The 13,619-nt window shown below is 35.0% G+C and overlaps 1 protein-coding gene across 1 annotated transcript in view; it reads left to right on the forward strand.

Annotated features, from left to right (window-relative positions):
- The window catches only part of Chsy3 (chondroitin sulfate synthase 3), a 303,071-nt gene that overhangs the window by 168,909 nt on the left and 120,543 nt on the right, over window positions 1–13,619 (forward strand). The gene's annotated exons all lie outside the window — the stretch shown is intronic.

The following is a 13,619-nucleotide window of genomic DNA, read 5'->3' on the forward strand; positions in this document are numbered from 1 at the left end:
CACACACACACACACACACACACACACACACACATTTTAGGTTGATCTTGGGGCTTGAACGCAGGGCCTGAGCCCTGTCCCTGAGCATTTTCACTAAAAGTTCTCTCTACCACTTTGAGCCACAGCTCCACTTCTGGTTTTCTGGTGGTTAATTGAAGGGACTTTCCTGTGCAGGCTGGCTTCAAACTGCAATCCTCAGATCTTAGCCTCCTGAGTAGCTAGGATTACAGGGTTAAGCCACGGGTGCCTGGCTCAATGAATCTTTTTTTAAGAGTAGCTTCAGGATAGCTCTTTTTGTATCAACATTACATTTAACAATATTAATTTGTTGATCAAATTTAGTTGCATTATGATATTTTGATGCAAGATTTACAGTGCTTTTAAGTGTTGCATTGATTTGTTATCAGTGTGTTATGAAAAATTGTAGACAGAAAACTAAAAACATTAAATGGTATAAAATACATAATAGAAAATTTCAGATTAATTGAATGTAAGTGTTTTCCCTCTTAAACCTACTGCATTTGTGTCAGGTGACCGTTGTAATGTGGGCAGGCAGTATCTTCATACAACTGAAACTTGTTCTTGGTTCTGGAGGCCAGGTGTCTGAAATCAAGGTGTCAGCAGAATTGTATTCCCTTTGATCTACTAGGAAAGAGTCTGTTCTTGCAACACTTGGTCTTGCCATGTTCTGTGACTAGCTTACCTTCAGCTAGCCTTCTCTTTGTATCTTTAAGAAGTTACTGTCTTTAGCTTTAGAACCTGCACAGGTTAATTTTTATGTTGCAGCATGGCCATGGCACTCAGTTATTTAATCAGACACTAGAGTGCATGCTTTAATGAAGGTATTGGTAAAATGGCATTAATATGAGATAAAGCACATTACTCTCCATAATATGGGTGGGCTTTATGCAATCAGCTGAGGACCACAGAACAAAAGATGATGTTACCTACAGAATTCTGCCATAAGTCCATGATATGAAAATTCAGCCTGCATTTTCTTCCTATAACCCTATCCTAAGTATTTCAGGCTCAAAACTGTAACATCAGCTTTCCCCTGAATTTCCAGCCTGCCCTATGAATTCAAACTTACCAGGGTCTATAGTTTTGAGAGCCAGTTAAATCAGTCTCTCTTTTGTGCTCCTCCCCTCTATGTGTGTCCCCTTTTTAGTCTCTCTTTTTCTCTTCCTCTGTCTCTACAAATTCTGTTTCATAAGTAAAGCCAAATAGAAAGCCTAACAAGTATAATCAAGGATAACTCCATATCAAAACCCTTTATCCAAATAAGGTAACATTCATTAGTTCCATGGATTTTATGTGAACATCTCTTGGGTTCATTTTGCTGCCTCCCACAACTATTCTGCAAGTTAAGGTTCCTAATTCTATTTTAGTTGTAACACAGAGCATTATCTAGTATAAAAATATCACAAAATTTTAAAGAAAATAAATAAAAAATTAATTTAATCACATTAGAGAATGAAGTTACATTTCAGAGGGGAAATAATAAAAGAAGGTTATCAAGGTATAATAATTATAGAAGATTTTTGGAAATTTAAAATCCATGCCTATCTATACTTGTTAGTGAAATAAAGAATCTGAGCTATGTTTAAAAAATGAAATAAAATGAAAATAATTCATAGCCAAATCCATTGTTCTACAAATCTAATCACTAGGCCTGGAGGTTATAATATATTATATTTATTTTATTGCTTTGTATATTTGTCTGTAAGCTTAATCCAGTGAATAACTTATTCTCTGGCAAATTATGTTAGAACTTACAACTTCTTTAAACTCTTTACAAAATAAATGACCACATTTTATGTATTAGTTTATTTTGGCTACTACAATTTTTTAAGCATGTTGCAAAACATGAATTTTTTATCAGATAGAACTCTATGCCTAAATGAAAAACAGACTTTATTTGAAACATTTTGTATTTAGTGGGTGATAATTTGGACTTTATTTTTTATTGTTAGTATAGGTGATATTTAGAGGTGTTACAGTTGCATGAATCAGGTAATGAGTAATGAGTACAATTCTCTTTGAACCATGTCTGCCCTTCCCTTGCTCTCTCCCAGTTTCTCCTTCCTGTCTCCACCCATAAGAGGTACAGTTCATTTTCCACATAGTAGCTAGTGAGTACCACTGCTGTATTTGTTCACCCTTGATCCACCTTTTCTGTGTCTTCCCTTACCCTCCCAAATGCAAACAAACAAACAAGACAAAAGGAGAAGAAAACAAGAACAGCAACAATAGCAACTACAATCTCTCCTGTTTCCTTTTCTTGGAGTTCATTTCATAGAATATTATTTTATATGATCATCTGTACATAGCTAATGAGTCTTTGTCAGACAATCCTATGTGTAGCCTCTTTCACCTCAGTGTGATAACAGTTTTATATAATTTATCATGCTTTTGGACTTTCTTGAGAGTGACTTTTTTTTAGCATTGTTTTCTTGCTTCCATTTCAAAATCTCTCAACATTCTACAGAAGAGTTTAATCTTCTATATTAATGACATTTCTATTAAAAATTCTCACTGTTTTTCAAAAGCATACACTTTTAAGAATTTCTTATTATATGCAACCCATTTAAGAAGTTTTTTAACAATATCTCTTGGTCTTCATTTTATCAGATTTGACTTGGAGGAAATTGCCTACATATACATACACACACACACACACACACACACACACACACACACACACACATAAAATCATTGGAGCTTACATTTCAATTATACTTCTGCACCAAAAGTGTGACTTTATGACAACTGATGCTTTTAGCAGTGAAATTTCCTCTGCCCTAAATTCTTCATCTGATTTTTTATTATTGTAAAATCTCAGACAAAAATTTATACAGTAGTTTTCTCTCTCATTTTTTCCATCTTCATTCCTCTTGAGAATCTTGCATTGATAATGTTATTGAATATCAATAGAATATGTCCTATCTTTTTGTAAAGTTAGTATTTTCATTTCCCAGTGGCTGTGTGATATTTTAATCTGTGTTCTGATAATAGAAACATATAAACTCTGTAATTCATGAACATTTGAAATTCTGTGAGCTAGAAAAATCTAAGATCAAGGCCAAGCATTTGATATCTGATGCGAGCCTTATTGCTGTGTCCTCACTTGGCAGAAGGTAGAAAGACAAGAAAGCAAGCCAGCTCATTTGCATGATGCCTCTTATCAGTCTTCATCTCAATCACAAGAGAGGCTTCCTGATGGCTCAACCACATCCTTTTTAATTTATAAAAATTTACCTTTAAGTGGTTGTATAAGTGGTTTTAATTCAGCATTTCAGTTTATGAATTCAGTGCATCTTAATCAATGTCATTCGTTTCATCCTCTGCCCCCACTATTCACTCCCCCACCCATCCCTTAATTTACCTGGTTCCATTTCCGTATATGTACATTGAAAATTGTGACCAGGCTTAGCACTTCTTACAGTCCTAATTCTGAAAACAATTATACTTTACTGCCTGTATTTGTTTTGTATAGGTCATTCAAACCAAAGCATGCAAGAATAAGGGCCTCTGACAGTAAAGTTCTTGGGCTTGACTATAGGAATAATCCCCTGTCTTGACAAAGCATGTGTACAAGCAATAAACAACAAGTGTCTCTGTAGGTGTGGCAGATGTACAAATGAAGACCAGGAGATAACAGGCTTGGCATTTGAGATGGAGACAGTTTTTAATTTAAAATACTCACAGTGCTAGCCAATAAGATGATAGATATCCCAACTAGTCATACTTTTAATGATTTATTTTTTAGGTACAAAGTCTAGGTCAGAAACATGGATTTTCTCCATCCTTGTTACATAGGCACAAGGTCTAATTTACATAGAAAATTGAGGTTGGTCACAATTTCACATAGTTATATAGGGGCAAAAACAGACCAAAATGTAGTGTGTTTAATTGCTCATTCATATGTGGAAGTGAGTTTTGCTGCTTTAGATAAGTTTCAGGATCAAACGTGCTTTCTGTGGCATTTGCAAAGAAGTTAGGAAACAGTTTGAACAATCCTGCTTAATTTGGAAAACAGGTAAAAGTCTCATCTGTTATTCATTGACTGTTCATTTTGCACAATGAAATGTTTAAATCTGATATTCCTGTTATGTTATCTAGAGCCAGGTCTAAGAAAATTCAGGCACCAGTGCTCCTCCCCAAATCTGTCCCAGTAACCTTTAGGGTTTAGAAAGTGAAATCCTTTACCATGAGAAAAAAGAGAAAAGCCTGATAGGTTACCAAATAATTGTGCTGGTCATGAGAAACTGTTGTTACTTCCCTTCTGCTAACTGTAATAAACTTAGGCAAGCCCTTTGAGTGCCTGTCTACAAGGAGTATCTGTACTGTGCATAGTCAGGATCCACTTTGGCTTTGCAAGAGCAGGCTTTTTTTGTTTCCTTCTTTTTGCTGTTGGCAATGACTTTCTTATATGCAGTGAGTAGAACTTGCTTTCTAAAACTCATTCATCTGGAAGAATTCTATTTTCTTTTCCTTTTTTTGCTACTTCTAAGTCAACAGATGCAAATGCCTCCAAATAACTGAACTTATTTAAAAAATCTGTTATTGTTTTTTGTGGCAGTTGTTTGGATTTTTCCTTCAAAATATCAACTTAGTGTTCATTATTCTAAAAACGTAATATGTTTACTTAGAAACAAGAACACTTGCTAGCTCCTCAAAATTGACATTTAGAACCAAGTTATAAAAATCCTCTATTAGTATGGCTTCAATATTTGAGTTGGTGATAGCCCTTAGACTACTCAGTACAACTAATATATAAATACATATCTTAATTGTGTATATATATGTATATATACTAATTTTATATTTATATATATATATATATATATATGTCATGTAATCTGGTGGCCCTTCTCTTCCTAAGGAATTTGTGATTATGGGATTTAATAGCTTGCTAATATTTGTGGAAAGCCACTCCTTGCTAGTGGTTTTGCAAAGCCTCTATTTTACATGACTTTCTGCTTCATGGAATAGCTTCTTTTTTTCTGACTGCAATCTGAAAATTCATGGAGTATCTGCAATACAGTCTGTGAGAGACTTCCTGATTCATAACTTTAGGAAACCTGTAGTGAGAGCATTGCTCGGTGGCAGGGAATTAGTGAGGCCCTGAGCTTAATCCTTAATACCATCTATCCCTTAATTTAAAAAAAAAAGAGAAAAAAAGAAAAAAGTAAACTGGCTAAGTATAAAATACCTAAACTAAGACTACTGTCTGAGTACTGTCAAAGGATCAGAGAAAGATGTATTGCTAGATCCAATTTGTTAATATACTCCTCGTGTTGCTGCCTAACATCATTGTTTAATCACAGCCACTCATCTGTATTTCCAGTGCAATTCTAGTTTACTAAACAGAAGACTCTGCTTCTTTCTGTACAATTTCCCTTCTATCACAACGATTCATGACCCATAATTTCACTAATCATAAACAATGTCCTTCTTCATGCTTCTTTATATATTATACTAATATCTTCCCAACATGCTTTCAGTTATCTTCTGTTAACTCATTGTTCCCACACACACTGGTTGCTACCATGGACAACAGATCAAAACTTGGTCCACACATGTTCTGAGTTGACAGCAAAAACCAAAGCCAAGAGACTGGGTTCTCATTTCCCCAGGCTGCTTCAAACCAGTTCTTTCTATGGCTTTTGATAGAGGTTTCTCTTTGTCATGCTTTGCTTTTCACATAACTATGTTCCAATGGAAGCAAATGACTTTGAGTCCCTGACTAAGCTCTTTCATTTGTATTGATTTTTCATACAACTGCACTGGGCATTTCTTCCAGAACACTTTAGATATTATATTTTGTCACCTCCAAAATAAGAGACTGTGCCAACCAGAGAAGCTACACAATCAGTTTCCTTCCTTTTGAAGTCTAAGAGAACTAGCTAGTGAAAAAGTTAAGAGACTTATCTAGGGGCCTGAAATCAATTAGTAACAGGGATGTAATGTTAACTTACTTTATAAAGTGATTTATTGGAATGGTAGTTACTGTTCCATTTTCCAAATAAAGTAGAATTCGGTACTTAGTATAGTAGGACTTGACTGCACTAAGGGAATGTGAGGACACACCAAAGCACACACTACCGTTGGACTTTCAACTATTTTCCTAGAACTTTCAACTACTCTTCAGGTTAAAGCTTTGCTTCTGTCTCATTTTATTACTTACCTTGACATTAGGTGATTTTAATTGTGCAATCTAGCATGAAGAAGATAAGAATTTATCTCAGACTATTACACACTTACCCTTGGTCCAGGAAAAGCCCCAATATTCAGGGCTAACCACTCAGTACAGGAGCAAGGGTTACCCATCTGACACCTGTCAGCATGGCTCTGTACCTAGGGTCTGCAATACCATTCTGGTGCTGCTCAGCTGAAACGTTATTTATGCACTTCCAGGTCTACCTTCAGGAAGGCAAAGTTACTAGGAGATTTTAGTGACTTGCTGATACTATAAAAGTATTTCCAGACACACACCAGTGGCTCACATTTGTAATCCTAGCTTCTCCTGATGCTGAGATCTGAGGATTGCAGTTCAAAGCCAGCGAGGTCTGGAAAGTGTGTAAGACATTTTTCTCCAATTAATTATCAAAAAGCTGGAAGCAGAGCTGTGGGCTGAAGTTGTAGAGCACTAGCCATCAGCAAAACAGAAAAAAAAAGCTTCAAGGAGAGCACTCAGGGTGTTAGTCCAAGACTAAGGACACATACACAACACACACAGTATTTCCTAATGGTGTCTTAGAATTTAGTGAATTAGCACTGTTTCTTATTTAGTTTATTTCATTCCACTTTTGATATATTTTTTTCACCATAAGCAGTGGCTGTGACTATAGATTAGAAATGATTTTTATTCAAGTTTTTGCATAATAGTTTACTAAAACTCACAGCATAACTTTCTGATAACAATACCTACCTTTCAGAAGCCATCATCTACTGACTGAATATTTTTGTACTTTTTATGTATTACAATCGTATTGTGTGCTATAGTGTTTCTGTGAATTTGCCAGTTTTCTGCATTTTTATTAAATATGCCAGTTTAGTTACATTCTGTAAAAGTACAGAAACTATTGTCAAATTCTTTAAAAACTGAGTAGAATATTTTGTCTACAATGAGCATTCATTTTTTAATTGAATGTTGCTTTAAGATAATGAGATTTTGTTCTTTTCCCCAACTTCTCCAACAGGTGTGTAATAAAAGCATTAATCCAGGGTTTACATAAAAAGACTTTATTTTAAAGGTAGAACATTCATTTGGAAGAGCTAATGTTTATAATATATGAGTAGGAAAATTGGGAAGCAAACTAGTCTTTTGACTAAATACATGGAATAATTGTTTCTCATTATGTAAAGTAAGACTTTTACAATTTCTTAGGGAAAATTAGAATTTTTTAGTGTTCATTTCATTTGGACTCTTCCTCAATTGCAAAATATCATGATACTGTTAGTAAGACCAAATGTAGTATTTCAGTGTCTCACTTTGTATTTGATCATCAATAACATATGTGATAGTCTAACACTCAATGATAAGCATAGAAAACCCTTTCAGGAAGGGATGGTATGGGGAAACAAAAGAGGAAACAACAATGCTTGTTAAGAAATGTACTCACTATCTTGCCCATGTAATTGTAACCCCTCTGTATGGTATTTTCACAATAATAATTAAAGAAAAAGAAACAGGATCATTGGACCACAATAAAGAAAAACAGAAACCCTGCAAAAAAAAAAACCCTTTCAGGAATTTCCTTCCTTTCATCAACATTTTGAAATAGAAATACATCAGGGTGAATGATGAGACAGAAGCTACTGATGGACAGCCTCACATATGAGACTCTTTAAAAGAGCTTTTGCTGTAGGACTCACCATAAGTGAGGTGTGTCAGCATAGTTGATAATCAGGTCAATATATCAGTCAGGGACATTTTCTTGAAACAAGATAACTCATTGAAACTGGTGAAAAAACATCAGCATACTTAAATCCAACATACTTATATCAATAGCTTATTCTGTGCCTCTAAGCATATGACTCAGTTGCTAAAATATGGCAACGATTGTGACTTGTTAATATAATGAATTAAATGACATTTGTGTGACTAGTCTGTTTTATGTCAGAATGGAAAATTTCATTGGAATCCAACTTGCATATTACATATTTCATGTAATAAAAAGTAGAACATCAAGAGCAGTCTATGAACACCTTCCTCCTTCACTCATCTCTATTTTTTTCTAACCGTTCCTGGGGCTTGAACTCAGGGCCTGAGCACTGTCCTTGGCCAGCGCTCTACCACTTGAGCCACAACACCACTTCTGGCTTTTTCTGTTTATGTGGTACTGAGGAATCGAACCTTGCATGTTTCATGCATGCAAGGCAAGCACTCTACCACTAATCCACATTCCCAGCCCCTCATCTCTATTTTTAGGAATAGATATATCTTGCAGTTGAAGAGATTGTTACCAGGGTATTCTTTTTCCTGAATTGTATTCAACAATACATATACCCTGTGTGTTTCTTCTGGCTTTACTTTTCATTCCCTGTGGCTAAGTGCACCATCTGCATCTTCTTGTTACTGTTTCTCTAATCAATTGGGTCCTATTTTCTACATTGTAATAAAGAAAGTGATACCTGATTTGAGAGTGAAGCCATGTGACAATCTGGGGAAGAACATTCCAGGAAGAATTAAAGTCTACAGCTTATGCCTGTAAGGTTTGAATGACTCCCAGGTAGGGAACAAGAGGGCAGCAAAAGGCAATATGTGGAATAGAGACTATAGGGGATGTAAAGGAAGAAGGAGATTGCCATTCGTTAACCCAAGAGCAAGAGGATGATTGTGTGGCTCAGGGTGGAAGTATGATAACAAGGTGAGATGCTGGTGGTGTTTCAGTGAAAGTCAGAAGGATCTAATTAGGGATTTCATGTGAAGTGTGAAGAAAGGTGTCAAAGCCAACTCCAAAAGCTATAGTCTGAGAACCTGGAAAGACAAAGGCAGAGGGAGGGACAAGGGATGTACAGGTGATGATATGGGCTTTCCTCTCCCATTTGGTTTACCTGTGCTGATGATACATAGTAAGTGGAAAGTTGTCTGTATTAACATGATATTTTTTATGTCTATGTATACTTTATTTTTTAAATTTAAAATTTAATTTTATTGTCAAGGTGATGTACATAAGGGTTACAGTTACATAAGTAAGGTAGTGAGTACATTTCCTGTCTAACTTGTTACTCCTTCCCTCATTTCCCCCTACTTTCTCTCTTCCCCAACTCCCACCCCCCAAGTTGTACAGGTCATTTCCAACATATTGTCTTGTGAGTATCACTGTTGCATTGGTTCCCCCTTTGTCCTTTGTCTCACCATTTTTAACAGATGATACTTAAAATATAAGTAAATGAATTTCAAGAGTGGAACAGTTGAAGATGTATTGACTAAAATAATTAGCTATGAATCTTAAGCAAATAGGGTTCTAGACAGCCTGAATTTCTTTAAATTAGTGAATTGGAGTGATAGAAGATGAAGTTTGAGAACATGATGATGGATATTGAGATTGTAAAAGGGATATACTTCTAATACAATGAAGATTGTAACCTCAGAGTAAAAGGATGAGGAAAGTAGCGGACAAATTAGACCATGAAAGAGGAGGAAGTTAAAAATTTCAAAGGCCAAAGCATTGAGGGAAGGTTTTTGTGGATACTGTTATTACAAAGATTATTGGAGATACTTAAAGGAACCCCAAAGCTATTGTTTTAAATTATAATTTTATTATCTTTAAAAAACTAATATTTTTAAGAATTGAGCAGTAGAAGTTCAGAGGGTCATACTTGACAGTGACAAGGGGGAATATTAGGCATAATCTTTTCACATAAAATTAAAAACCACATGCTTTTGGATAGGAAAGCACATTTATCTTACAGAACATTGTTCAATAACCTAATGTCATATATATCTGTAAAATTAATCTACATTTTAGAAAATTAATTTCAGCTGTAGGGTAAGTTTGTGAAAATTTAATATTTAACAATCTGTAAATAACTGTCCCAATAAACAATTAGGTACTTGTCACATAAATACCCAGGTAACTATAAATATATATCATGTATAAAAACCCAATATTTAATTTGCCAGCTATTCTTCTCAGTCCTTCTTCAGTAATGCTTGTTTTATTGTAAAGTTAATTTCATTTTTAATTCTTTACTCATCTCCCAGCCAACAACCAAGGGTTATTATTATCCACAGAGTACCACCAGTTTCTGTTAATGAGCCCGGTAATTACAAGTGAAAGAAATGAATACACTTGCGTTTCTTATGAAAATTGAAGAATGAATGGAAACTCCACTAATTGCCTATTTCACTTTCAGATGATTTCCTAATTATTGAAGTGCCATTCTACGGCTTTGAATGGATGCCTGTGACTATGCAAGATGGCCCAGGTGCTCACAGGACAGGCTGTGTTCAGTTATTCAGGAAAACACTGTGAGAAATATATTGCAATGCCAAAGCACAAAAATACAAGACCTTTGTTAAATACAGAAATTTTTGTAGAGATTTCACTTAATTCCCCTGAGTGATATAACATGTCAAGGGCTCTCAAGTGAAGCAGATTATAAACTCATGGAGCCCATTCATAGGAACACAGTGCAGCTCTAGATTTTCTTGAGAAGAATAGCTTGGATACTTCTAAAGCCTTCCATGGTAGGGTGGTAGGGAATACTTGGGTTTGTGTGTGTGTGTACACATGCACGCACAAGTGTGCATGTATTTGTACTAAGGCTTGCACTCAGTGACTACACACAGTTGCTTAACTTTTTCAATCAGACTGGTGCTCTACCACTTGAGCTATAGCTCCACTTAGAGCCTTTTGATAGTTAATTAGAAATAAGAGGGCTGGGAAGGTAGCTCAGTGGTAGAGTGCTTGCCTAGGATGCAGGAGGCCCTGGGTTTGATTCCTCAGCACCACAAAAGCAGAATAAGCCAGAAGTGGTGCTGTGGCTCAAGTGGTAGAGCACTAGCCTTGAGCTGAAGAGCTCAGGGACAGTGCCCAGGCCCAGAATTCAAGCCCCATGACCGACAAACTAAATAAATAAATAAATAAATAAGCGTCTCACAGGCTTTCTGCCAAGGCTGGCTTTAAATGGTTTCTCAGATCTCAGCCTTGTGAGTAGCTAGGATTACAGGTGTGAGCCACTGGCACCAGCTACTAATCTGCCTGTATCTGAGTCTAGCTCTGAGCTGATATGTCATTTTAGCCCATTTATATAACTACAATAAAAATAGAAGTTTCAGAATATATATGTGTATATATAAAGACCAGTCTAGCATTCAAAACTTATTTTCTTTCATAAATCAGTCAGTAGTTAAATATCTAAAACATATATATCTTTTATTATATTTGTAATTATCTTTGTGGACATAAAACCATATTTTATATAAATAAATCCAGGATTCAATGGATGTTCACATCAAAATAGTTGAGTTGAAAATGTAAACAGTGCTAAGCTCATAGGGCAGAGAACCTTGTCTTTTTTCCTTATTTTCATCTTAGCAGTATGGATTTATTTCTGGTGTGACTGTTAAGCTATATTGTACCTGTTTTTTCCAATACTGTTTTCAGATTACTATATTAAAAAATATTATATAATATACACATATCAGATTCATAGTAATTTTAAAATTGGGTATATTCTACTCTCATATTTATGTTTTGTTTTTTTTTCGCTTAAAGATTATTTTGCTATTCAACTTTTTGTGGTTCTGTATAAGTTTTGTAAAGTTATCTTTAGCACTTCCATAAAAATTATCTTTAGGGTCCTTTTTTTCTTTTTTTGTCAGTTGTGGGACTTGAACTCGGCCTGGGCGCTGTTCCTCATCTCTTCAGCTCACAGCGAGGGCTCTACCACTTGAGCCACAGCACCACTTCCAATTTTCTGGTGGGGTTATTGTAGATAAGAGTCTCACGGACTTTCTTGCCCAGGCTGGCTTTGAACCGTGATCCTCAGATCTCAGCCTCCTGAGTAGCTAGGAGTATAAATGTGAGCCACTGGCACCTGGCATCTTTAGGGTCTTGATAGGATTTTAGAAACTTTAAATTTTTTTGGTAGTGCATTTCAATAATAGTACTTTTTCCCTTCCATAGATCTGGAATACTTTACAGCTTTAAAACTGAAGAAAATTCTGCCATTCATGACAGAACTAGAGGACATTATTGTAAGTGAAATATATGAGGCACACAAAAACAAATGAGTACACGTAGCCATTTATATGTTAAGGACATTTATGTGTCTCAAAAGTGTAACCAGGAGAAACAGAGTAGAAATGTGGGGGAAATGAATTGGTGTAGCATAGGAAAGATATATTCTAATTCAAATAATATTGAAATACTATTCTTACCACAGCAAAAAATAAGATAGGTTGGGTTAGCTTAACTCTTACTGCAGTGTATGTGTAGATCAAAGCATTATACTGTTTCCCACAAGTACACACAACTAATATATGTGAGTTAAAATAATTTCAGAAAGAAAAAGAACACGATTGGTAAAATTTTATTGAAATAAACTATTATAGAATTTAAAAAATTTTATATTGCAAAGTGTATTCATGTTTATTGAATTCTCTTGAGAGACTTCAGGGATAGAAAAAACATCTCCTTGTATTACACATGGGAGAAATAAGATACAGAGTTTGAAGTGAAAAACTCCCATATAGAAATCAGGTATGTGATAAGAAGAATCTCTTTAAGTAGGGATCAGACATTTGTTTCTTTAACACTTTGTTTCCTTTTGTCCTTGTACAATAACATATTGGCTATTTATATATGTGTGTGTGTATATATATATATATATATATATATATGAATATATATGTATATATATATATATATATATATATATATATATATATTGATTTTATTTTTCATTTAGAATCCAAGTATCAACCATTTAAGGCTTGGTACTTTCTTGTAAAAGTACACTGACTACTAGAAGATATGGATCATGCTCTTAAATGATAAGAATAGAGTTCTTATAATGGAAAAATGAGAGGATGAGTGTTACAATCAGATTAACCTTCTTAAAATTCAAAGTAAAATAAAATCTTGACCTAAAATCTTGAAAATAAAAATATTTATATAAAAGGGACTTTTTATTGTGAAAATACTGTACAGAGGGGTTACAATTACATGGACAAGATAATGAGTACATTTCTTATCAAGCATTGTAGCCTCCTTTGTTTCCCCTTCCTATCCCTCTTCACCCCCCTACCTATCCCCCCCACCACCACCAAAGTTGTAAAGTTCGTTTTTGGACATAACAACTTGTACATCTCATTGTTGCAATGGGTCCACCTGTATCCCTTTTTAAACAATTTGTTTTTGTCCTTCCCCTCCACAAATTATACCAACATCAAATACAGTGAAAGCAGGGCTTATACTGTGGGGAAGGGACATACAAAGCAACAAAGAAATCATCTTATAAATAAGTTAGAAACAATCGCATGAAAGAAAAAAACATTTGAATACATATCTTAGGGTTCATTTCGCTAACATCAACTTATCTGACCTTTTCTGCTTGACTCAGACATATACTAGTTATTGCAAATAAGGGAAACCATGGGA

This window comes from Dipodomys ordii, unplaced genomic scaffold, assembly GCF_000151885.1.
Source record: "Dipodomys ordii isolate 6190 unplaced genomic scaffold, Dord_2.0 Scaffold85, whole genome shotgun sequence".
NCBI classification, from domain to species: domain Eukaryota; kingdom Metazoa; phylum Chordata; class Mammalia; order Rodentia; family Heteromyidae; genus Dipodomys; species Dipodomys ordii.